The 27,068-nt window shown below is 40.6% G+C and overlaps 1 pseudogene; it reads right to left on the reverse strand.

Annotated features, from left to right (window-relative positions):
• Positions 1–15,651, reverse strand: part of LOC141954964 (protein PTHB1-like) — a 54,459-nt pseudogene extending 38,808 nt beyond the window's left edge.
• Between the last annotated feature and the right edge of the window lie 11,417 nt (positions 15,652–27,068).

Genomic DNA, 27,068 nt, shown 5'->3' on the forward strand with positions numbered 1-27,068 from the left:
GCTGGCTCTTGTCTCCACAGCTTAATATATATATCCCACCTGCTGGTCCTCATACAAAAAAATGTCTTTCATGGTAAGACCTTCAAAATCAACAACCTGAAGACTGTTCATAATAACTGTTTTTCAAACAAGATGTCCAGCACTTCCACGGGCAAAGTGTCACGGTACATCCATAAACTCCACCCTGCTGCGCAACACCCAACTCCAAGACTGAGTTCAGAACCTGGTACTGTTACATTCTACTGTGTCACAACTTGGAAAAGCACAAAGAAATTGAGGGTTAGCCAACAAATCCCATGTTATTTGCTCAAAAGCAAGTATTGTATTTTAAATACACCAGGAGGAGTGACTTACCTTCTTGTTCTTGAGCAGTTAGAATCCCCACTTTTAAGGCTTTCTCTAGAACCATGAGGGTAGGAATATTTAAAGTGTTATCCTAAAGTAAGTTGAAACTCTTACAAAAGCATATGACCATAAAAAGTAGGCTTTTGGAAAAAGCAAGTAAGTGACATGCAATAAAATTAGGAGAACTGGCAATATGGGCATGTACTGAATATCATACAGTAAATAACATTCAAAGCTAACTTGCTAGAAAGCTCAGTCATGAATCACAGTATATGCTGGCCATAGTATTTGGCACATCTATATCTTCTGCAGGATCAGAATCCTACCGAGGTAAAAGAAATACAATCCTTTTTGTGGATAAGCTACACACATTAAAATTATGTCTTCAAAGACCTTTAAAAAGGGTAATACTTTGTACTGCCACCTCTTGACAATCCAGTGGCAATTTAGTGATAAAAACAAATGCAATCTTTTTCTTAAGAACATTTATTTAAAATGCAATTAAGTTTAAGTAGATATATTCTAGAATTCTCTGCATTAACTTCTCAGATAAAAATATAACTGTCATAACTGGCATTGCTTCTGTTACAGTACTACTGTACAGAAAAAGGAATAATCTTTCAACAAACTATAAAATTTGATTCCTGCAGTTTTCTTTGCATAAAACTATGTAACAAGTGCTAAGTTTTGCTGGTTTTATATGTAAGTTTTGCCATTTTTATATGGTGATTCTTTAACAGTTGTGGTAGCTGTGGTGATGTCAGTTACAATAAGGAATAACAGATAGGCTGGAATGAAGAACAAAGTATTTTCAAGCATCTGGATAGCTAAAAAATTCAGTGAGAGGCTTTTGGTTTGTCTCCACCCACTATTACCCTATATGTGATTGCACTTTTACACCTTATATGCTTAATTCAAATACAGTAATTTTTTTTGTTTTTTTCCAGTTCAATTCAGTTCCTGTTGCCTTTTTACTGTTTGGAGAGCACAGCTACACAAAGTACGTTCATCTAACCACCCAATGTACTGTGATTCTGTGCCAGAGAACAACTTTTCATTTCAAGTTCGTATCTGGACGAGGCCAATATTTTCTCACTTGCAAATTGATTGCAGATTTTAATTGTCTTTAAAAAAAATACTGGAAGCTAAAACTTCATGAAGCACATTGTCAGCCAATGGCTACACACCAAAATTCTGAACTCTAATCTTTAGATTCACATACCTCATTTAAATTAAACTGATCGGTCTGTTGAGCTGCATGAGTTCACACCTGGGAATTAATCCTGTGTCAGAACAGAGAATTTAAACACGACCTTATGTGATCTTCTTTATGGTGACAGGTTGCTGAATCAGAGACTTTATATGCAAATTTATTCAGATAGTGTCATGAAGTTACAAGCATGTTAACTACATCAGGCTCAAGCTATTACTCAAATACAGAAGACAAGTCCTGGTTCCAAGAAGCCAGTGAACAACAGTCTTCAGGAACTTCACTGCATTAGAGAAATAAGTATACAAACCACACATTTCTTACCAGTCATTCTAATATTATGAAATACTAACAAAACAGAAAATCCAAAGGATTCTTTTATTAAACATTTTTCTAGAAGGCAAAAAAGTGATTCTCTCCATGGATGTACACTCCACTAACTATGAAATACTTAATTCTTTGGTGTTGGGGTAAAGATGGAATTGTTTTGAAGTGCAATAAACACAATAAATATCTCTTTCAGTACTGTGTTCCCCTTCAACATGCAAACGGATTAGTAATCCTGAAGTGCAGCGGCACATATCACTTGGCTTTTCAAGTGCACTGGAGGTGGCGTGGGGACAATCTCTACTGGTCAGAGTCACCAGAGCAATGCAGCCTTGCAGTCAAGCTGCAGACTAACAGGGAGAGACTGGACAGGAACAGAGCACTGGAATGCACAGTACACTACTAAGCCATACAAACCACCCAACCCTTCCTCAAATATTCTTTTGAATCTAGGGTTAAAGCATCAGGACTTTTTTCTGCAGACGTTCACTGTTGCTCATATGGTCCTCAAATAGCCAAGGCCAACAATAATACAAGGTGTCACATCAGACTACCAAGCCAAAACTCCTTCCCCCTTTGATCTCTAACTATCCTTAAGTGGTCATCTCTGGTTATAAAGAATGAATGCCACATGCCTGTAGTAGTATATGGCAAACCAGAAAAGTCAAAATCAGGTAGCAAGAAATCACTACCTTCAAGCAAAACAGGCTGGAAATTAATAGGTAACTAAACAACACTGGACATGTCTTTTTACACTACTCATCTGTTCTGGATGTTACACATGCTTTTATCTCAAAAGATGGAAGAAAATGGAAAGAGGCAGCTAGGAGTAAAACGATAACTCATCACATATGAGAGACTATTGCTTCAGTAAATTAGAAGTCACTGTTCCAAAACTATCTTGTAGGGATTTGAAAATACTGTAAAATACTCTCCTGTAATGCACCTGTGTAACTGTAACACAAGGGGTATTTTCCAAGAGACAGGAAAGCGCAGTAGCTATGGCTATCAGCACCACGAGACAATACAAATATTCAAACACTAATTAATATGATTACACGGAAAATTAATTTTCAGTACCTTCATTAGTTAAACAGTCTCTGCTTCTTCATTATTTCTGCAAAGGGAAAGAAGGACTTATACAAGAACATTAGAAATTTTAGACCTACTCAATTACTTTGTTTTACAAGTACTAAGAAAACTCGACACTACTGTCGCATCTTAAGTCAGCAACCCTGAAGTGATTCAGTATGCAGCAGTATTCCCTGCATCTCAGCCCACACAACACAACTTTGAATTTATTACTTGGTCTCTAATTCAGTAAAATACATCATGAAATATGGAACAGCAGAAGTCAAAACACAGACACACAGCCTGTGGGTGGCTGCTGGCTTTAAGAGATGGCTGATAAATACATTACTATGTGACACAGTCTTAATGGGCTGGTGGTTCACAACACCGACGTTAGGAGTTCAGGCATGAGCCCTACAGTCAAGCCTGCAGTGATCATACTTGGAGAAGCAGTAAGAAAAAAATTACATAAATAAATTTCAAATACTACAGTCAGTTGTAGTGCTAGCAATTTGCAGGGGGTAAAAAAAAAAAAAAAAGTGCACTTTCTGATTGCAAACTGAGCAAATCAGAATCAGTGGTGAAGACTTGGAACCCTGTGATATTTTTATGGGATCATTCCTCAGTATAAACTGAGATAGAATTGAAGTTCATAAAGACCTGAAGTGTGGATAAAGCTTACTGAGTAGCCCTGCTTGCCATCTTGAACATATAAAATCTACATTTATTTCCTGGCTTTTCAACAACAGAATTTATTTCTTCCCCCATCTCAAATAATGAAAATTTACTAGCCGAACTCAAGCTAAGAAGTTGAGTTCTGGATAACTAATTGTCGCGGATGAAAGTATTAACACGGTAATGATTAGAAAAATAATTTAGATTTATTAATAACTAACAACTATTTGTCAATACAAAATAACTCAGAAAGAAAAGCGACTTATTCAGGTTCTAAGATGACAATATTCACTCTAACTTACTTAACGGTACCTTAATTTATACACATATGTACATGCGCATACACAAACCAGACATATACGTACAGAAACAAAGGGGTTTGGGTTTGGTAAAATGAACACAAAAGGGACAAGCACACAGGAACAAGGGTAAGGGTACGTACCCACACACACGCACACCCACCAATAAACAGGTGAAATAGAAGCTAGCTCAAAGAAAATTTCCCTCTCGAGTTCAGAGCAAATACTCCCAATGCCTTGGCATTCCTCAACGGGCGACAATTGAGACTCGAGCGGGGGGACTTCGCCCTGGCCTTCCGTCTGGAGCAGACGACACCTGAGAGGCTCCCAGCTCAGGGGAGATGCTGGTCACAGGCCGCTGCCATCCAGGAGAGCTCAAAGGGCCTCTCTGGTGGTCGCAGTTTATAGGGTCCAAGATGATTGACTTCTGTCAAATGCTATCTGGTGCCTTCCGGCAGTTGCACAAGAATTTGAATAACATGCAACCCTGTTATTGTTCCATCTGACCACATCCCAGGCACAGGGGTGTCAGGCCATCAGGAGATGATGGGTCAGTATAACCTTTTCCAAGCAATCAGAGAGGGGCAGGAGCCAGGCTCCTCAAGGTTATTCAGTCCTTATCTCCATAGATGGGTGTATGGCTCGGGGGAATGTGGATGGAATCACACCTGGCACCAAGCAGCCCAACAAGGACGGCAGGGAGGGGTAGGAATTGCACCACCACAATCCACCCCGTGACTAAAGTCAATTTATCTTGTCCATAGAGTGGCAGTGTGGTTGCCTCTTGCCTCTATGCCTATAAACTGAGGATGCCATAATCTAGTTATAATTGAAGGAAATTTTGTGTTTGATTAGCTTAAAAAAAAAAAATTATTTTGGGATAGTATACACACGGGGATACTTTTGTAACTGAGCAATTTGTTCAACCATTCTCCAAACCTTAATATACAACACAATTATGAGCAGTAAACATACTAAAATTAGAATTAAGAAAATCATGACCGAGTGGAACATGGAATTAAACAGTCTTGTTGTGGTTGGTGACCATCCAAATAAGCTTTCCCACCATCGATGTTCTCCATCCCTTTTGACTCTTGTTAGCACCTGATGTATTTTTTCTGTATCATGCTGGACCATGATAAGAGTATTTTGTCCAGTTTTCTGTGCACATAGTATGTAAATGGGTAGGCACAATGCTGCAGAGGTTCTTATATTGAAGATGAGGGTTGTTTCCACAGTGCTGCTGGTAGGCTTGCTGGATGTGGTGTTTGTTTCCACGATGTCGTTGGTGGAGTTGGTTATTTCTGAAAAGGAAAGAGAACTCTCGGGGGGGGGGGGGAGACTGAACAGGTTATGTTTTGTTGATTAGGGATATCAATTAGACTCGGACCCCAGAGTGAAAAAGTAGGTGTATCTACTCATAATAATAATAATAATAATAATAATAATAATAATAATAATATAATAATATAATAACATAGAAAATATACGATAAGACAGAATAGTGCACTTAAACAATTAGAAACATACAGGGTAATGCATCAAATCGCTACTGCCAGGGAGAGAATAGTGATTAAGAAAGATCCATCACCACTTGCCTACTTTACTATCATCCCGATCCGCAGTTGCTGGGTAGCCCCCGTCACAGTGAGGATTTGGGGAGCCTTTCCCTGCAAATGGGAAGTCCTACGTGGTGCCTCCACCCATAGGTGAGGCTGCCAAAGTCACTGTGAGCGGGTCCAGCCTTGGTACACCCAAGCGGAAACATCTGGTTTCAGTCTCACATTAGGTTCCCCCCAGAGCCTGGCCAGGGCTCAAGGAAGAAGCCAAAGGAGTTTCTCTGCTCATCTGATGGGATTACGTGCAAGGTCTCACATCAGGTCTCTGTGACAGACACCTGCCTCCATGACTCTGCTGCTCTATTCACATACAAAGGGAAGGAAAGATACATTCCAGACATCCTCTATGCATGGTCATTAAGGATTACATTCTAAGTTAACAGTTTTGGTTCAGGGCCTGTTGCTCAGGCTTCAGCACTTCCACCCTTTACATGAGAATAGGTAGTTTATAATACCTGTTAGCATGTTGGTTATCAGTTATAAAATATACAGAATTCATCTACAGATCAGCTCTGACTTGGGCCTATTGTCCAAGCCTTAGCACTTCAGGTTACCCCTTAGGATGCCGTATAAATCCATCTAGTACTGATTTTATGTTTTATTCCATTATCATCAATAGCATCCCATGCTAGAAATCCTCGTGGCTTGACCAGGGTTACTGGTATTGTTCCTACAGATGGGATTTTTGCCACCACAGGCTGTCCTGCTTTCACTGAGGACCAGGTGTGCTCATTGTCCAGGGATTTTTCTGAAGAAGGTGTTAAGAAGGCTCGAGTAATTGGACTTCCATAGGGACCATACCGATCATTTAACTGCTGTATAATCTCAGAAAGACGGCTGTCCCATTGTCCTTCATGTGGTTTAAGATATTTTTTTAGCAGTCCATTGGCTCGCTCAACTATACCATTAGATTGTGGGTAATAAGGTGTATGAAATACCCACTTTATTTCTCTTTGCTTTGCCCATTCTTGTACTTTACTGGTAAAGTGCGAGCCGTTGTCACTCTGGATAGAATCAGGGACAGGTAAAATTGAGAACCAGGAGGAAAGGCCTCGAATAGTATTCTGTCCATTAGCCTTTGGCACTTGGTAGCTGCAAGAAGTCCAGATATTATCTCTACACCTGTTAAAATATATTTGTACCCAGCAGAGGATTTTAAAGGACCAATGTAATCAATTTGCCAAGTGGACCACAAAGTTTTCCCCTCTTTAATGTGTAAAGGTGGTGCTTTGGCAGGATGGTCCGTCTGCAATTTTAATTTACACTGGGGACACTCAGTGAGTATGGTTTCACATGTTTTTCTACTGAGGGGCCATCCCCAGCTTTGAGCCGAAAAGTAAAGTGCTTCTCGACCTGTGTGGCCTAATTTTTGATGTAACCATTCTCCTAATCGATACCATGTGGAGTTTGAGGAATTTTCAATGTCTATTTTCCTAATTTTTGTCAATTCATCCACCCTTTGGTTCCAATTTGTAGCTGGTTTATTGTCATTAGCATGGGCTTTTACCCATCCTATTTGGAATGGCGTTTTTCTGGCCATGGTTAATAGTAATTGCCAGTCTGCAGTCCTCCAGATTGGTGATTTATTTATCTCCCAGTTTAGGGCTTCCCACTGACAAAGCCACTGTGTGGCACCTGCCCAGACAGCATAAGAGGCTACATAAATGGTTTTTGCTTCATTTTGTGCTGCCAAAACAACTGCTCTTAACTCTCCTACTTGAGCACTGCCTTCACCCTCTTCAATAACTTGTTTGCCTGTTTTGATTTCTAATGCAACAGCTTTATATTGCCATTTACTATCCACTCTTTTTGCTGAGGCACCAGTAAACCAGACACCCTCTGTTGGTGAATCTTCAGTGAAGGGGGGTGCGTCTAAAATTGGAGAAGTTTTAAATGGTTGTTGTAATGCTAGCGGGTCAGTATTAACAGGCATTTGTAATTTAGAAACTTTTGTGTGTCCTTCAGTTAATTGCATTTCATCTGCCACGCCCACTAGATAGGCACACCATTTCCTAATTGTAGGTTTTTGTGCAACACCCTCTGGGGGAGCAGTCCCTTTTAGGATTGTGTCCAATAAATTAAAAGGACCTCTGGTCTGAACAGCTTGTTCTTGACGAATTTTCTCGACTTGTTTAACTGCACGGACTAAAGACAAAAGACCCTTTTCCCACTCTGAATCTCTTTGCTCTGTCTCTTTAAATGCAGTTGAACTAAACAGTAAGGGTCTTTGGCCCCTCGGGGCCCATTTGAAATAAGTTACAGTAGGTACCATGTTCTGCAAAACCCCATTCCGCTATAATAGGATCATGAGGATGAACAGGTCCTAGGGATTGATATGTTTTTAATTCCAGTAGCAGAGTTTTAATTGCTTCTTCGTGTTCTGAGTCCCATCTCCATGATTTTCCTTTTCCTAAAAGTGAATACAGTGGACGGGCAATGATGGAGAGTCCAGGTACATGTTTTCTCCAATATCCTAAAGTACCCATTAGCTGTTGTAATTCTTTTCTAGATTGTGGCATTTCTGATTGTTCTATTTTATTTAGAGTATCTGGTGGGATTGCCGCACTTCCAGCAACCCACCAAGTGCCCAGGAATTTCACTTTTTTACTTGGTCCCTGACATTTTTCAGGTGGAATTTCAATTTGTGCCTCATGCAGTGCTTGCCAAACTGCTGCTGCCACCTCCCCCCCCTTGTTAGGAGAGGTTCCTCCGATTAGAATATCGTCTATGTACTGATACAGTTTTACCTCTTCAGGGAGTGAAACTGTCTGTAAAAGTTCAGCAAGTGCAGCATGAGCCGTTGTGGGTGAGTGTTTGTATCCCTGTGGGAGTCTGTTAAAGGTGTATTGGATACCTTCCCACGTAAAGGCAAATTGTTCTTTATCTCCTTCCCTTAAGGGGACCATGAAGAACATGTCTTTTACATCTAGCACTGCCATCCAGGGATGTGCGGGGCTTGCAGTGTAGCGGTTGAAGCTGCAATGTTGGGGACTGCCGCTGTCAGTGGGGCTGTATTAGCATTTAAACGCCGATAATTGGCTGTTAACCGCCACCTCCCGTCTGGTTTATGGACTGGCCAAACACGAGAATTGTATGGGGCGTGAGTTCGGGAAATAATCTGTCGTTTTTCTAAATCTGCAATTACTTTAGAAATCCCAGTTCGTGCTGCAGCAGAAATAGGGTACTGTGGGACATTATTTTTGATTCGGGAAGTGCTGGAGCTGCACGGAGCACACGCACTGTGGCAGTTTGTTTTTTGTTAGGGTGAGGGTTGGCAGTTGAACTGAAGGACCACAGGCTGCTGTCTGGCAAACGCCAGGTTCGGCCGTTCAATGCGTCAAAACCCAGGATGTTTTCATAGTGCTCCTTATCGCGAAGCGGAGTCACACGTTTTTCGCCAGGGAGCCGCAAATTAAGTTTTGCTGTCTGGCACACAGTGCTAGTTCCTGTAACTCCGGTGATTTTAACCTTTCGCCAGCTAGGTCGTATGCCTAGCTTATCGGCATGTCGCTTTGTAATTATTGAAATTTGTGCACCAGTATCAATTAAAAATTTTATTAACTGTTGTTGAGGACCAACTGGAATTAGAATGTAAGGGCCGTTCTCATTTATCCACTGATAAGCTTTTACTTGCCGGACTGGCAGGCCCAATTGCCGTCCGGACCTTATCAGTTTTTTGATCTTGTGTTTTGCAACTGATCCTCTTGAGGAAGGAAAGGATTCTCTTTTTTCCTGGGGGCTGGCGAGGGGGAAGTTGGAGTATTTGGAGAGTTACATCTTTGAAATGCCTGAATTAGGCTCCGAATGACGCCAGTAGGCTGCCTCTGAATGGCGGCTCTAGGAATTCCTAGTGACAATGCTTGCTTCCATAGCTCATTTCTCCATTCCTGACCCCTGGATTGTCGGTCAGGAGGGTTTTGTTCCTGAGAATTATTTTGATGTGATTGTTTAATTTGCCTGACAGTGCGACCTGTATTTTTTGTTTCATTGGGAATTTCGTTCCATCCCATTTCTCGGGCATGGTTTATAGTTTCATGCACTAATGTTGCCCAAGTGGGTAATCCTTTTAATTCTAAGTCTACTTCCTCACCATTATCAAAAGTTTGTGGTAGATTTATCAATTCGTTATAATTTAAGTCTCTCTGGATCTCATCCCGTTTTGCAATGAGGAAAGGTTTGAGCATGGCAGGGGCTCCTTTTATCAGCAGTTTGAATATAGCAGGAGCTACAGGTGCCGAAAGAGGAACATCAGTAGGATTACGCTGATGCATGGCTTGGATACAGGCAGCATTTGTAAAAGCTGCGGAGAGGTCATTTAGAGATTTGATAGGTATCAACAGAGGTTCTCCTCTCTCTAACACATCAATGCCACCAGCCCAATAGGCCACTCTGCTTGTTAGTGAGTGGGGGTCAGTCGGGGGGTTGGGACCAGCATCCAAGAAGACACCAGGACCCCAATAACCACTGGCTTCACTGCCATCTAGTAAAATTCTATCTCCCCCGTTTAGAGACACTCTCCATAGGTACTCAGTTTCAGTTTCTCCCGGCTTACGGCCGAAACGATCTTGTAAATTGGCTATTTGAACTGGATCAAAAGGGGTTGTTTTGCTGATGTGGCTTCTCACACCACCCCGAGATCCTGTTGTTACTTCTGTTTTAATAATTGGTCTGACTGCAAGTGGAGGAGACTCAGGTGGTTGAAAATTATTTTTGTCTGAGTCGTCATTATGTGTATCGCTCCAAATATTACCATCCCAATCTTCAGGGGACACAATCAATTTTCTGATTTGAAGGATATCAGGGGGGGTCGGACACTGCATTAGCATCATTTCAACGCGTTCCCCCAGTTTTTGTTGTTTCAATTGGGATTCCTTAAGTTGCCCTTGCAGCTGCTCTATTTTAATTGACAACAGCAGATTGGTGAATTTCTGCTCTGTAATCTCATTTTGTAAATTTCGTATTTTACGATTAAACTTCTGTCGTTCATGACAGGCAGCTTCCAGGCACACTCCCAACATTTTACAAATCATACCTTTATTTTTTCCAAATTTAGTTGCATCTCTGGCATTAGTTAACTGTTTTTCTACCTCTTCCCAGTTGTGCCAATTATTATAAGCCCAATCCTCTGGGAAGGTGGGATTTCGTTGGATACCGTGTTTTTGTAAGTATTCGGTGATTTTGCTTGTCATCCTGCCAACTACGCCAATTTGTCGCGGATGAAAGTATTGACACGGTAATGATTAGAAAAATAATTTAGATTTATTAATAACTAACAACTATTTGTCAATACAAAATAACTCAGAAAGAAAAGCGACTTATTCAGGTTCTAAGATGACAATATTCACTCTAACTTACTTAACGGTACCTTAATTTATACACATATGTACATGCGCATACACAAACCAGACATATACGTACAGAAACAAAGGGGTTTGGGTTCGGTAAAATGAACCCAAAAGGGACAAGCACACAGGAACAAGGGTAAGGGTACGTACCCACACACACGCACACCCACCAATAAACAGGTGAAATAGAAGCTAGCGCAAAGAAAATTTCCCTCTCGAGTTCAGAGCAAATACTCCCAATGCCTTGGCATTCCTCAACGGGCGATAATTGAGACTCGAGCGGGGGGACTTCGCCCTGGCCTTCCGTCTGGAGCAGACGACACCTGAGAGGCGTCCCAGCTCAGGGGAGATGCTGGTCACAGGCCGCTGCCATCCAGGAGAGCTCAAAGGGCCTCTCTGGTGGTCGCAGTTTATAGGGTCCAAGATGATTGACTTTTGTCAAATGCTATCTGGTGCCTTCCAGCAGTTGCACAAGAATTTGAATAACATGCAACCCTGTTATTGTTCCATCTGATCACATCCCAGGTACAGGTGTGTCAGGCCATCAGGAGATGATGGGCCAGTATAACCTTTTCCGAGCAATCAGAGGGGGGCAGGAGCCAGGCTCCTCAAGGTTATTCAGTCCTTATCTCCATAGATGGGTGTATGGCTCGGGGGAATGTGGATGGAATCACACCTGGCACCAAGCAGCCCAACAAGGACGGCAGGGAGGGGTAGGAATTGCACCACCACACTAATATTTTAAGAAACTCAGAAGTTCTTATTCTTTAAAGGTGATAAATTACTTTTGCATAAAAAAACCCTTTCCAGACTGCTTTATATTTCCTTTTCAGAAAACATACTGTTCCATTACCAAGTAAAATGGTATTTATCTGTCAAATAAATGAAACTGAAAGCAAACATTCTAGTAACTTTCACCAACTTGTCCATACCTGTCAACCCCTTGTAATAGAACGAACTTCTCATTTTACAAGGCATACACGTCATTTTGTGGGTTATTTGCTTCAAGGGTGTTTCTTCCATGAAGAACAGTCTTTCTGCTCACAGATATTAGTACATATAAATGCTCACCAAGAAAGTTGGTCCCCCACATTCTGATTCCCAGATGTAACTCCTAAAAGCAAGAGGTACCACAAACGCAAAGCATCCAGTTACCTACAGACAAGCACTACAGGTGGCTCGAAAGTTTTCTCTTTGGGGTATTTCTAATCAAATTCCAATGTGGCTGAAGGTGGAAATATCCTTCATTTAAACATGAAGTTCACTGATGAGCTGGTGCCTAAAGTAGTAAGAGTCCCAGTAGATTAAATAGAGGGAAGAAACACCATTCCTACAACACATCCCCTAAACCCTGAGAGAAGGCTGATTTACTGTTAGAACTGTTTCTGCTGACACAATTCACAGGAAAGCCGCATTTTTTTGCCATAGAGATACCATCAGACTTCATTTTTTCATGGGCAGCTGAAAGCACACAGAAACAAAGTTAGGGACATCATGAAATACTGACTTTAAAGTGTGAGAATGCTCCATTTATTTTGTACGTATTATTGCAATAGAAGTGGAAAGGATGTGAAAGTAATTAATTGACATACGTCATATTTAAAGCACTTCAATCTCTCGGCAGTCTCGGATTAACAACTCCATGCTTATTAAAGTACTTCATGTTATTTATGTTACAGCAGTGCCCACAGGCCCCAACTGAGACTGAGGCCTCTCCTGAGTGGAGTATTAGAAAATCATTATCACATTGACTCGCAAAGAATTTCCTTTCAAATTATTTTAAAAAAAACCCCATGTTTTATTTAAGCCAAATTACTACCTCTATAAGCTTTACTACAGTTTCTGCTGTTCAGCTCATCTTTACTTTTAATGTCAAAGAATACCACAAGAATAATCCATATTTTTAAATAGAAAGGCAGAAGTATAGCTCTGAAACACGTATGCCCTGGACTTCTCCCCACCTCTCAGGCCTTGGCTCCAGACACACAGACGTCCCTTCATTGATCAGCACCTGCATGAAGAGGTTTGCGTAACTCGACTGCTGTCTCTCCACCCTCTACAGAATACTACTCCAAACCAAACCCTAGCATTAGTAGGTCGGTGAGAATTCTGAAACGAATTAGCAGCATGGTCTGGCTCTCAAAATTCTCACTAAGATCAAATTATTGAGTGTTAAAGTTCACACAGGCAGAAGAGGCAGCATCTGCATAAAGTGATTTCTTTAAAGTGAAGGTTCAATAACATGAGTTTCCAAACAAATAAACGTACATACGTTAGTACCATCTGCTGTTGTAAAAATCAATGCCTTCTTCAAATTTTTTCTGACACAAATGTTTTCTTCCAAACTTCAAAAGCTGTACTATCATATCATGTATAATTAACTGTTTATACTAACTGGCCCACTGAGACTATTCATTATAGTTTAATTGTAAGACTTGTTGGATGAAAGCCAGCATGACTCTCTACAAAATCTAAAAAAAAAAAAAGAATTATGAATTATTTAAAAATCATTAGGCAACCATTCGTACCAAACAAAACACAAACACCCCTTAGATTACTCTGCACAAGTCAGTAAAGCCAGTTAGTCAGATGTTGCATTTTCCTTTGTTATGAAATAAAATGCACAACTTCTGATCAAATATTCAACAATCCAGTGTCTGTTGGCACAGCGCCCACGAGCCTGCTGGGATCACAAGTAATCCATATGACCAGGACACTTCTACTGCCGCCCGTACGGCCACAGGCACTGGGCAGCCAGCACCCACCACAGCTCCAGTGGCACGCAGTACCGGCATAAACCGGACTGTAAACCCGTTCTGACTTTTCTGTAGCTTGCTTGTTCCAGTGACAGATTCAGCACACGTTATCAATATGTCACACTTGATCCCCTGCCCAACCAGTTTTTCCCTGACCTGTCTCATGCGTATCACAAACAGGTTTGGTCCGTTGCGGTGCAATGCTGAGCAATCCAAACAGTTCCTTAATTTCCACAGTTTAACACTGGAGTTTAATAATCTGTTCCAACAAATCATCTCTGGAATTCACATGCTCTTAAATGCTTAAGGAAGAACAGATTTTCAGTGAGATTTCCTATTACCCTGTCTCAGAGAAGGCTCTTGCCATGCTGCAAAGCTTCACTTTTCATTCTTCTAAAGAAGACACTACTCCACTGGAGGCATGGTACCCCAGGTTCTTCCTTCACCCAAGAAAAACATTAAAGCACAGTACAGCAAGCACAGTACAGCAATTCCAATATTCTTCTCAAATTAACAGTATGCCCATTACTGAAACAAATATTTTACAAAGCAAAGAAAAAACACTTTGAATCTTCCTTTTACAAGTCACTGTATTTGTTACATACCTCAGAGCTGTTAGGATCTAAAATCAAATTTCACAACTGGAAATTAACCTGAACAAAGTAAACGTCAACAAGTTACTTGCTGTAAATTGGCTACTTTTACTGATACAGGAATGTGGGGAAGTTGAGTGGCCCATTTCAGGGTAACAACTTGATAAACATTCAACATTTCACTATGGCTTCCAATTGGAGTGTTTATTGTTCCTTCTTTCACTGTTAAAGATATAAAAATAGTTTTAGGATGAAAGATTTTCAAAAGCCAGTACTTTTCTTTGAGGCTTATGTCATTACACTACTTTTTCTTTTCCTTTTAAGCCTTTACTTGTTATAAATGAATTTAATATATATTAAAGTGTCAAAAGTTATGAAAGTTACATTGACAATAGCCAAGGACGTATGTGATAAATTGTGGATACAAATTTCAGCTGCATACTACACAACACATGCCACAAATTTCCAAGGCTCTAGCCAGCCATGTTTGGTAATTCAAAACATGATGAACAAAGACTCATAATTGCCATGTTGGCATGCCAGGATAGGTATGACAAAATATACACTGGTTAAATATCAGCTACTTATACTCTTCATTAATTCATTGATTTATGAATACTAATTAAAATGTGTGCATTAACAGAGCTTATTTATAGTATAATTTAAATCAGAATTATAAAATAAGATCATTAAGATCACAAAGTCTAAAATCATATTTTAAGTCTAAAATAAAACACAGGGTCAAAAATATATCAGATAGATTTTGAAACGTTAATATAGAATAGAAATTAAGAATCTGTAGTTCTATAGTGGCATCCAACCAAGTTGCTTCCACACAATAAGAAATTAGTTTCATCTCTTTCAAACTTTATTTGATTTTTTTACCTATCAGTAAATGACAGAAGTTCCTCAAACACTAGTTTACTCTTCCAAAATCTCTCATTCTTACATGTTTGTTGTTTTGGTAGCCTGGGAAAATGTGTCTACACTAGACAATTACCTCAATTTGGTGATAAGAAAATATCTATTTAGATTCTAAAAATTTTGACACTTCACACTAAGTAACATCTTAAAATAAACCCGATTCATCCAAAAAGAGAGCTCCAATTCCAGATTTTTTTACACATCAACAGCTTATTCAGAAAAATATTCACTGGAAAAAAAAAAAATCTTAGCTGCAAAAGTAATGTTGAGTTTTCCTTTTACAAACCTGAAAAATAGGGAATGAAGCAACTTGGACTGTAATCAAGGTTTTTCATGAATCGAATTTGCCCATTATCCTTAAGGCAAAAGAAGTTTCTCTCACCAAACACAAAACCAGAATAAACTGCCTCATTAAAGGAGACAACGCATTATCCAGTGTTTGCTCTCCGATGTTTAAAACCCAATCCACCTTCAAATGAAAAAACATGCTCCAGAGATCACTTGACAGCTGCATCTTAAAGACAAAACTTAAGAGAAGACTCAGAACTCATCAAGGTACAGGAATATCATTAACATTGATAGAAAAGCAAAATCAAGTTCTTTTTTGAAGGACAGTTATCCTCTTATTTTGAAGGCAGTTCGTAACTTTCCTTCCTGTGAGGTAGAGCAGCAAAAGCATCCACTTTCTGAAATAGTCATGAATTGATGCCTATATGTAGTTCACTTAAGTATATTTAAATTTTAAAAGACACATCCCATTCAAAATGAAAATGCTTTATACTTAAACTATTAAATCCAAGAACAGAATATTAGAATCATTTAAATCTGCTCCGTACATGTCCTTAGATATTAAGGGCAAGGTTAGAGAGCAAAAGGTGATAACTTCTTCTACCACTACATGTAAATGGAAAAATAGATGAAGTTTTAGACGTATAAGCCAATATTCATGCTTGCAGTCACCACTGCACACCATTCAATCTGAGGAATGTTTGTGTGTATCGTAGCTTCTCTACTTTTCCAACTACATACATTCTGGAAGTCATGGAGTGCCACCAGCTCCTAAGCTCAAACGAATGCAATTCTGAATGTTCCGATTCAAATCTAACACATAAAAGTACGTATTTTTGTATATTGTCAGAGAGATTTAAAACTGTAAGACCAGCAGCCTTCACATTTCAGATGCATATAGTGGTGCTCATTACTGAAGAATTTTTGTATCTAGAATTATTTTACTTGCAGAAGTAAACTGTGTACTTGGAATGAGAAATTTAATGGTTTAATATGAATCCTATGACCCAGTTAAAAATACTAAATAAACCGCGTTTAGTACAATTATCATGTCTTTGTGTCCTCTATAGGAACAAATTCACTTTCCTTTTTCAGTTAAATCTTCTCTTTTCACCATATTTTATTTATAGTCTTGGCTACCACATGATCATTTATTAACTAACCAGGGACTAACACATAGTTTTCAAACCAAACTCCCACTGAACAGCAATATGTGTTGATGTTTAAGTACCAAGTACCTGCATACAAGTCTTTCGTCACAAAAAATGAAGCCACAGATGACCAACACAAACTTTCGATTCAGCTATGGCATCAAGTATACAATCATTTAAACAGAAGGCATTTTGCTTTTAGATCTTGAAACAATTCAGAATCAGCCCAGGAAATACTGCTTTCAGATGAAGGCATTGGTCAGTGTGAGCTACAGGAAGATGGATAATTTGAAGTTTGGCAACTTGTTCTGCTAAAAACACTAGACAGAACTACTGCATTTTTTCATTTACTATAACAAGAAAAAAACATGTTAAATCACATAAAAAGAACCTCTTCTCTCCTTACCATGCCTATTTCCTTCACTTTAGAAGGATTACTTAACTCTATTCTAACGTCCTAATAGTTCAGACACACGTCAGAGATTAGTACCGCAGTGTCTTGGCACTGAGGACCAATAACCAAGGGAAGAATCCCTTTCAAACTACACCTTCCTACAATAAAGACAGCACACTTGTGAATCAGTGATAGACTTCAGAAAAATTTTAGCTACATTGGTTGTAAAAGTCAAGAATCTAAACATAGTGAAAATGCATGAGATTTTTTCTTGAAAATTAGTATTTCTTTATTCCTTACCAATGTTAATAAATTCCATTTCTTCAGAAAAACATGCATTTTCTATTAAATGACTTTTATGTGAAGCACATACATCTTCTCCTGTGTTAAGAAAAAAAATACACGATATCTATAATCTGTTCATGCATTACCTAGAATCTAAAAACCACGTGATCAAGCTTAAGCAGAGTGAGAGCACTGCTTGAGAAATTCAGGTGATAGACTGGGGTAGTGTGACAAAGCATTCCCCAGAGTAGATTCCCAAGGCATAATCCATAAAAAGTCACGTTCTTATATTTTTTAATATGATTACCTCTGAAAAAATCCTTAAGGTACCTGTCAGACCATTTCTCCAGCTTGATGAACTTCCTCTGAGTGGCAGCCCTACCCTCTTTCTATTGACCACTTCCTACAACTTGGCATCGTCCTTGAATTTCAGGGCATGCATTCTGTCCTGTTGTCCAGGATGAAGATGTTAAAGAAATACTGGCTCCAGTATCAGCTCCTGAGGAACATCACTCATCTTTGACTGCTAATTAGAACTGTGGACCACTATTACCCTGTAGCTTGACAGCTCTGCCACTTTTTCTTCGATTTTTTATTTCTTTTTTTTTATCACAGCTAGTAGCTCTTCCCCAAACACCACCCCACCACAATCCAATCTACTGCTAGGCAGAGAGATTTTAAAAAGCCTAAGAGCAGACCTTGCCAGTTTCAGTGGAGAAAGGATGAGGCAAAGCAAGCGGTAAGTTCCTTGGTCTTTTCACACCTTTGTTAAAGTTGCCGAATGCGTTCAGTAGTGGGTCAGTTTCCTGGATCTGCCTTTTACATCTGAGGTACCTGTGGAATTCCTTGTTCTTCAGACCTCTACCAGGAGAAGTTTTAACCAAGCTTATATCATCTTGTTCCAATCCCCTGAATGCCCACAGGTTGTTTATATTCCTCCTTAGAAGTCCATATTAACTTCCATCCCATACATTTCCTTTTTTCCATCTGAACTCAGCTGTGGCAACTGAGGCACGGACTCTCCACTGAAGTGCAAAAGGAAAGACCCTTTATTATTACAATAGCACATATTTATGCTCTCAGCAAACTCTTACTTCACAATTAGCAAATCAGCAATTAGACAGCTATCAATCCTTTCTCCTGTCAGCACCAGACCACTCTCACATGCTGTGCAGACCGATCCCCTGCTCGCTCAGGCGCTGTTCCCGCGGCGGGAACTCCTCACAGTTCAGGACTGTCCCACAGCTCAGTGTTGCAGCTGTCCCTTGTTTTTCCCTGACACATTGGCACAACTTAACAGCTCCTTCTCTATCTTCCAAGGCCTGTTTTCCATCAAAGCCTAGCAGTTTCTCAGAGGCTGTAGGGCTGTGTAGGGCTGACAGGCCGATGCCTCCTACATCTCTCCTTTCTTTGTTTTGCAGCTGCACCTGCAAGACTTGTCTGAGGGCTGTATCAGTTAAGGGTTAGACAAACTTCATACTTAAAATAATTCCACAGAAGGCTAAAAACAATACAGCAGTTACAATTACTAGTTAAAAAGAGTAGGGCAATTCACTACCCATAATTAAGGGATATGACTAAATACTACAAAAATAAATAGTAAGGAAAACATGGAGTAGCACACTTACTTAATGGGGTACTAACATTCAGATCTGCAATCGCTGGGGAACCCTGGATGCAGCGAGGATTTGGAGTGCCCTTCCTCACAAACTGGAAATCCTACGCGATGCGTCCATCCGTAGGTGAGGCATCCAACATCGCTGCAAGCAGGTCCAGCCTCTAAATCAACAGGCCAAAATAACTGGCACTTTTCTTTGAGCGGAAACATCTGATTTCATCCTCCTGTTGGGTTCCACCCAGAGCCCGGCCACCATTCCAGGAGGAAGAACAAGGGAGTTTCAAGGTTAAACACTTGAGCTCTTAATTCTTAATATTGCTAAACAAAGAAAGTTGAATACACACATTCTTACAACATTTCATCCTTACTAATAATTACATTCCATCTAAACTACATCTTTCACTAGTGACTAGTAAGCCTATGTATTTCATTAAGGAGTTACAATTACTGTTAGCATCTTCTCTTAAAAGAATTGGCAACCGTAGTGCATTTTGTCCTGTTGCAGTAGCAAACATTACTCAGACATTCTGCTTAAAAGATCAGTCGAAGAGATCACAAACTGTGAGCACAGGGGCACTCACAGCACCCACAGCTGGATCCTGAGTGCTGGCTACCTCTCACCCTCAGGTGGGGTTGCACACACCTTGCCAGTAACCACCAGAGACTGTGACCTGTGCAGACACCAGCATCACCTCTTCCCCAGGTTATTAAACGAAATGGTCCTTCCCAGCTACCCCTTTCTAGGTTTTTTTGTTAACACTTGAGCCTTGTCCTGGACTTCTTGTTGATCTGGTATCTGTGATGAGAAGTGACACAATATTGGTGGCCCCTGTGAGACAGGGGGAATAGTTAAAAAGTTCGTGACACATAATGCCTTATTTAGCCTTCCGTGAGGTGTGATTAATAGCCTCCATCTCCCCCCCTTTTGTTGCTGTTGTTGTAACAGACGCTTCAGCTTGCCAGGGATACGCTCCACAGTGGCCTGTCCAGTCAATGAGCGGGGAATGCCGGTCAGATGCTTGACCCCCCACTGTATGGCAGGATGCAAACAGTGCTCCAGAACAGGCATCAACAGACACAGGTACATATTTAACATCTGAAATGCAGCTAAGTGAGTGACGTCAGATTGGCATAATCCTGAGGAAGTGAGACCCCAAGCGCCGACACCACTTCCCTGTTGAAGAGATGGAGTCTGTCTGGTATTCAGGGCAAGGGGCAGTGATGTCTTTAGCCTGATGTCTTGATAAAGAAAACTGGTTTTGTATTGCCCTGGCATTCTGGCGGAAAAAATGCATGTGAAAGCTGTGCTTGCTTGAAGACATTTCTATGAGCCACTCTAACGTGTGCATAGTAACCAGAACAAGGATACACACAGGTTCCTGACCAGCAAGTAATAGTAGGTGCTGCCGACCTTTTGTGATCAGTTCGGCAAACATTTCTGGACAAGTAGTGACCGTCTTGTGCATTTGGTGTCACAAAAAAGTCCATTCAATAATAGATCATGTAAAAGTCACTATTTACACCCGAGCTAACAGCCAATCTGCTCACAGATATTATGGTCACATCTGCACCAGTATCTAAAATGCCTGTCAGCTCAACAGATTCTTTAGCTTTAGTGAGGGCACATTTTACCCGAGGTCAACCTTGTGGCACTGTCTGAGCCCAAAATATTTGAGGACTACCTGTTGATCCAAATCCTAAGTCACTGTGGCTTCTCAGCATACTATTAGGGGGAACCACAGTAAAAATAAACAAGCTGAGCGATTTTTGACCCTTTTGTTACTGAACACGGGGGTCCAGGGGTCCAGGCCACAATTCTGATTTCCCCGTCATAATCGGCATCTATGACCCTGGTAAAACGAACAACCCCTGTGAGGTTGTAGATGATCTTCTGACAATATCCCCCTCAGGCAGATGGTTCAGAGGTGCACTCTCCCCTCGGAGTACTCACCTAAATTCAAGACAACAATGAACACAGAATTGCTGCCTCCCACTACAGGAGATATTTCACCTGAGACACTTAAAACCCTGAGCCCCAGCAAACAGCAGCACCAGGGCCCCGGCGGGCGGGCACTAGGCTCTGCCCTAAGGGATGTTCCCTCGCCCTGCACTGCCCCCGTGCAGAGTCTGCCCTGCGCTTCTTTACTCCCCGGCGCGTCCCCGGCGGGTCAGAGAACTCCGCCCTGCGCGGCTGCGGCTGGGCTGCGCCTCACACCCGCACAACAGCCACACAGAGAGGCGCCTTACACTGACACAACACAAAATGACAAATACTACAAACATCAAAACACCATCGAGAATATATAAAGCCACTGCCAGTTGATGATGTGGTGCTGACAGACAAGGGACGGTGCATCACAGTGTCACACCTGCTGGGCAAACCGCCGCTTTTGGCGGGGGGCCGAGAGCGCGGTGCCAGAGGCCGCAGGCGGCTGCTCCGCAGCGGGGGGCTCGGGGAGGCCCCAGGCTGCCACCGCCAGCTCCGCGCCTGCAGGTGGGGGGCGCGAATGCTGAGCACAGAGATCCACACGCTCGGTTTTCCAGACAGAGTGCTGTGCCGGCGTGAATGCTGGTTTTAAAAGTGCCAGACAGTTCCATGGGACCAATCGATATCCCTGAGTGATTCCCTCCAGTACAGCTGTTGTAAATGTGTTTTGCAGCCCGTCCTCACTAATGCTTTTCTGTAGATCTTTAACAACAGAAAAATGCCGTCCTTCCCAATGGGGCTGATGTCACAGCTCATAGATTACAGGAGCAACAATCTTTCTCGCCATGTCCATATCCCCTTGCGCCAAGGCTTCTCGCCTCACTTTTACCCACGGATCATCCCCAGCTAAGGGAGGACACAGGAGAGATTCTCTTTTAGGATTTACAGTGTCAGGGTCTAAAACATTCTCACGGTCAAAAGACCCGGCATATCAATCTTGCTCCTGAGGTTCAAACTAGGTGTCCTCACCCTCTGTGTTCTCATTCTCTGTGTTAACAGCCTAGCTGAGTTCATTACTTTGTCTCTTTATTATCTCAAAATTAATTCTCCATGCCGGTAAGAATTCTGCCGCAACCTGATTCCCTCGTGTTGCACAGTCCCATAATCTTACTCTGGCTTTATTCCATGTTAGAACAGTGAATATAGTAAACGCGGTGCTACCCACTTTAAAATTCTCTTCAAGGCATGCGAGTTAAGATGAACTTTATATTTAGCCAACGGTATTTCCATCAGTGAAATCACTGAGTTTTCTTCTGAGGGTATTAACCTACCCATCGCTTCCCACAGCTCACCTTGCTCACCCTGCAATGGTGATCGATTGCCGGCTCCTGCTTCCTTCAGCAGCTACTTAAGTTCTGTGGGGGTTGCCACCGGAGCGATCCAAGATGGTCACGCTCATTCCCCACTCACACAGGGCACCACTTGTGGCAACGGAGGCACGAACTCTCCACTGAAGTGCAAAAGGAAAGACCCTTTATTATTACAATAGCACATACTTATGCTCTCGCCAAAGCTCTTACTTCATAATTAGCAAATCAGCAATTAGACAGCTATCAACCTCTCCTGTCAGCACCAGACCACTCTCACACGCTGTGCAGACCAATCCCCTGCTCGCTCAGGCGCTGTTCACGCGGTGGTAATGTCTCACAGTTCTGGACTGTCCCACAGCTCAGGGTTACAGCTGTCCCTTGTTTTTCCCTGACACCTTGGCACAACTTAACAGCTCCTTCTCCATCTTCCAAGGCCTGTTTTCCATCAAAGCCTAGCAGTTTCTCAGAGGCTGTGTAGGGCCGACAGGCCGATGCCTCCTACACTTAGCCAGGAGCTACCTGTCAATTCAAGCTGTCTTCTGCTATTTCTCATTTTCTTTAACATCTAAATGGATAGTTCATGGTCTTTGAGAGGGTTATGCATGAAGATTCACCAGCTCTCCGGAGCCCTTTGGCCCTTCAGGGCAGCCTCTCACTGGATACTGCCTACCAGTTCCTTGAACAAGTCCAAGTCTGTTCTCGAAATCTACAGTCTTTGGTCCACTGCTTATCTTCCTCATTTCTCTGGGGATCTTAATCTGTATCATCTCATGGTCACTGCAGCCAGTATCTGCAACAGTCAGCAGCAGATATCGACTATTCCTTCTTTAAACATCTCTTTCGGAGTTGTGGATTCAGCAAAGCATCTTCCCCATCTTCCCTAGCCAGGCTGTCTAGCACCTGCATCAAAAAGTTTTCCTGAATGCACCTCAGAAACCTTACACATTGCTGAAGTCCGTTATGTTGCCCTCCCAGCAGACATTAGTCCTCCATGAGAAGAAGGGCCTACCATTGGGAAACTTCTTGTTTAAAAAAGGCTTCATAGCAGACATCCACCACAGCATTCCCCTCCTCAAGCATCCACCTGATTCTGAACAGATGGATGCTCAATAAGCTCTCAGCATGGTGGTTCCATAAGAGAGCCCCATGTATTCAAGCTGCTCCTCCACGGTGAACACAAATCCCCCCTTGTCTGTCTTTTCTTCCTGAAGAGTCATCAATCACAGCACCTCAGCCATGCAATCTACCCTGTCACATCTCTAACTGCACACACAACTTCTAGTTCGCCCTCTTTGATGCCAAGGCAGTGGGTGTTTGTCAATACACCCTTAATATGGGCCCCCACTCACCTCACTTCATCTAAGATATTATGAAAGCAACCCCCTTTGTGCACTTGACCCTTCTGCCCCAGACCATCCCTTACACGCTGGATTTAGCACCTATCCCCCAGACTAGCAGTCCAGGCGGTTAAGAGGCATCCTCTGTCCCTTTCTCAGGTGGATTCCATCTCTCCCCACCAGCCCTTATTCCTTCAGAAGGATTCTATGATCACAAAAGCCAAAGCCCTGTCTCCAATCTCTTCTGAAAACTGAACAGACTAACACCTATTTGCATCAAAATAAAAATCCTGTGGAAACAACTGGAAAGAACATCTTGCTCAAGGAGTATAGTGCAGACAACACTGAAAGCACAGATTAGACTGAACTAAAGCAGGGAAAAACCTGGCACTTGCAGGACAACATGATGTGCCTTGATAAGGGCGTAAACAAGACATTTATACAAATAAAATAGGACCATAAAGTCCTCAGCACACACAGGATGCTTTCTTCTGTGACTGTACAGAGACAGTAGTCACTCAACAACATACAATATTTTTTTTTCCTTCTTTCCTGCAACTACCTATCAACTGCTTTGGCATACAATACTGGTAAAGGCAATAAAAATTAGACATTATTACTTTGGTTTACATACTAAGTCACAGCACCAAACTATGCTTTAACTACTGAACACATACTTGTAACTCTCAACCTGTCGACAAGAAGACACTGTAATGAAAGAGTCTGTCCGAGAGCTGTAAGTCAAGGGACCAGGCAGAAAAAAAAAAAAAAAAAGGGTAAAAAACGGCCAAAAGCATAGCTTTCCTGTTCAAACAACAGGAGCATCCCATCCATGCACTGTATGCATAGCAAATCTCAACCTGAGGAAAGCAAAAAAAAGATATACAAAGAAAACAAAGCAATGTTATTTATGTAGCTTTAATCCTAAAACTGTTAGTAAATTAAAATTATACTCGTAATTAATCCTAACAAAAGTAAGATTCATTTTCATTTACATGAGTGTTTACTATGAAGAACACCAAATATTCCAACCTGAATAAAAGCTTACTTACTAACATAAACAAACTAGATTTTGGGGGGAACCACATTCAGAATATATTAAGAGATAAAAAGGAGAAAGGTATTTTATTTCAAACAAAAATTCCTAAAGATATAATTATTACAATTCCAGTTTAAATAAATGTTTCAATACTTCCAACCCCCCAAATTATTCTGGTTCTTAAATGCCACTATACCTTACAAGCAGTCATAATGACTGTGGGTTTAAAATAGCCAATTCTACTCTTTCAAGTCTACTTAAGCAACATAACAGAAAGTCCTACAAAAATGTATTGTTGTGAAAATAATACAATGGTAATGTTTTTTCACAATTAGCATTTACATTTTCTGTCTTCAAGGAAATTAAAAAACACCAAAACAGTTCTATTCCATGTTATCAACAAGACAAAAAAAAAAAAAAAATCAGCTTGGAGTAAATTACTTCAAGCCTCATCCATTATTCAGCAGCCTTAGGACATGACTGTCATGCCTCAAGTACACCAATCTAAATTCAAAGTCTCATTTGGAAGATTTCTGAGATCAGAAGCTGATTATGCAACTTGTATTTCATATGCAAAGTAACAATTCAAATAAACAATATTTTGCATGCATTCAAAGAGAGCCATACCAGTAAGACTAACACCTTCTGAAGCTCAAGTATTTCCCCTGAATTCAGAGATAAGCCCCTATCTTGCAAACTTAACATGAAATACTTGTAATTCAAAATGTCTATACCTCCACTAAAATAATCCATTGTGTCCCTGGAATTATTCTCTATGCATGGAGGACCCAAACCAATTGTCTGTTCACTAAGCTCCATCCTCAATCGTTTAAGAACTGTTTTCAAACATAGGAAAGCGAAGCAAAACAAAAATAGACTAAAACTTCATTCTTACACTTAGATAAAGGTAAAAACATTCAAAGAGATAGTCAGTATCTGAAAAAGCAATTAATATAAAGTACAGTGCAAAACATCATTCATCTCCACTATGATTCTTCACAGAAACTTTAGTTAAAAATAAATTAGTAGTGTAATTGGTCAGCACTACATCATGTTGTTTGTCCTTGTGATTAAAACATACAATAATAATATAGCTTTGGGTAAGAACAGAAAAAAAAATGAAGGAAGGTAAAACAGCTGAGTCCTTTCCTCCCTCATCCCTTTTTCAGATTTTCCAATTTTCTAAAAATTAAGTTCTCCCATCCTTCTTTCCCGATTCTGCATATAATTTACTGTCTGTTCTACACCTGTTGCAAATATCTACCATTAGATAGGAAGGACCTTTGAAAGTGTAATTCATTTTGTTTGTTGGGTAGAGGCAAAGTTGAACCTTTCGGTCTCTTATGAAAAAGCTAAAATACCTCAATCCCTCTCACCAATGATTATATAGGTAGAGCTGCAAAACAGCTTCAGCAGTGTAATTTCAGTAACATCAATGGCATTTCAAGCATGCAATCACATGTTGCTTCCCTTATCTTCTATGTAGATCTTTTCTGAAAACCTTAAAGATCATTCTTATTTAATGGAGTTTTGTTGGTTTTGTCTGTATTTGGAGGGATAACATTAACTGACAACATCAAATACTTAAATTTTGCTTTAGCAAGGAAGTAATAGCACTGCCAATTACAAATTAATAAATTAAAACGTAGAAAATAATTTTATTCAATGTTAGAAAATCTCTTATTCCATATTAAAAGAGAGAGAAGTATTCTATTAATCTAGAATCCTGTCTGGCTTCAGAAAGAATCTTAGCTGAGAAACAGTGGAAACTCATCTTCCTAAACTGAAAAATGTCAGAATCTGTACTAATAACACATGTCATACAAAAGCAATTCAAGGTGGAAATCGTTAGAGTACTGTTCGAAATTAGTCTGACTGAGATTTTGCCTGATACTGAACTCAAACTAATATATCTTTGGGTTTTTTTCTACTACTGCAAGTGAGAAAATTTAAATATATCATCTTTATAGCAGCTCATTAAACCAGTGACCGCTTGTCACCAGCAGCTTCAGTTTGATGATTTGAGTCTCAAAAGTTTCATCTGTAACATTCTGAAGTTTGTACCACTACACTGGAAACCTGAAACATTTCAAATGCTTCCTCTTCTACGTGCAGATTAAAGCCATACACCCTTCTAGAAAACTTAAACTTTTTACCTCTGTTAACAGCAAAACTCAACAAAGAAATGTTTCCTGTGACTAAATGCAATCATTTCTGAAAGAATTCTGGGTTTGACGTAGAGCTCCAAAAGCATTTGCTAAACAGTCCAATTGTTTAGAGCTAGGGTTTTCCTAGGATTTTCTACACAGACTTTTTTAATTAGAAAGCAGGGTCTAGCGCTTGCTGTTCAATCTTAGAATTTATTGTTTATAAAATTAAAAACATATTCTACAGTATGCAAACACATTAGATACACATATATACACACACTCCTCTTAAATGTGCATAACTAGTAAGCTTCCTCTGAAATTTTTTCTATAAAGCAGCTTTATTAA

This window comes from Athene noctua, unplaced genomic scaffold, assembly GCF_965140245.1.
Source record: "Athene noctua unplaced genomic scaffold, bAthNoc1.hap1.1 HAP1_HAP1_scaffold_44, whole genome shotgun sequence".
Lineage (NCBI taxonomy): Eukaryota > Metazoa > Chordata > Aves > Strigiformes > Strigidae > Athene > Athene noctua.